Source organism: Mus caroli, chromosome 8, assembly GCF_900094665.2.
Source record: "Mus caroli chromosome 8, CAROLI_EIJ_v1.1, whole genome shotgun sequence".
Lineage (NCBI taxonomy): Eukaryota > Metazoa > Chordata > Mammalia > Rodentia > Muridae > Mus > Mus caroli.
The window spans coordinates 15,058,474-15,059,375 of NC_034577.1; positions in this window are offsets into that span (position 1 = coordinate 15,058,474).

Consider the following 902-nt stretch of genomic DNA (forward strand, 5'->3'; position numbering starts at 1 on the left):
GAGAATCAAAAAGGTATAGAGATGGTACCCTGCTTCTCAAATTCCAGTTCTAGGCTAGAAAATGGCTCAGCAGATAGCAGTTCATGACACCCAAGTGAAGATGGCAGAGAACTGACTCCATAAAGTTGTCCTCTGACTTGCAGACTCACCCATTGTGGTAGTGTGACCCAACGCCCCCCATGCATGCGCTGCTGACACCTTGATCTTCCTGGGGAGCAAACTCCTGGGACGAACATTAAAATTTGGAAGGTGTCTCATNCCTGAATGATTGGATGCTATGCACCTGAGAGTCTGAAACACACAGGCCCACGTGGCTGGAAAGGTGATCCAGAATTCAGCATTGCAGACTGGAGGCAGAACTTGTGAGATTTTGCTGAGTCAGAAGTATTCCCATGAGAGAAGTAATGAGGACCCATGTGTCCTTTATGCTGAGTCACAAAGCACCACGTCCTGGGGCTCCAACAACAGAGGTCTACTGTCTCCATCCTGAGAGTAGAGGATGGAAAGTGAGACTCAGGCAGGATAGTTCTCAGGACTGTCAGGGGAGGGCTTGTTCCTGTTTTCTCTCCTTGGCTTACAGATGNCTTTGTTCTTTGTGTCTATTTGAAACCACCAGCTTTGAGAGTCTGTATCCCAAAGTTGTATTGTTAAAATGAGCAGTTTCTCCTCAGATCACCNCCTTTAGCTTGTCTACCTCTATGAAGATCTTCCATATGATAAGGCCACTTCTCAAGGTGCAGAAGGGAGGATNTGACATGAACTTTGGGAGTGCACAGTTTAGCCCCCACCTGCTACTATGTGCAAAAGGCATATGGGTGGACCCAGGGAGACTAGTTCAGAGGTAGTTATAATTACACAGATAAGGAGCAACTCCTAACTCGTGTCTGAGAAGTGTGCTCACT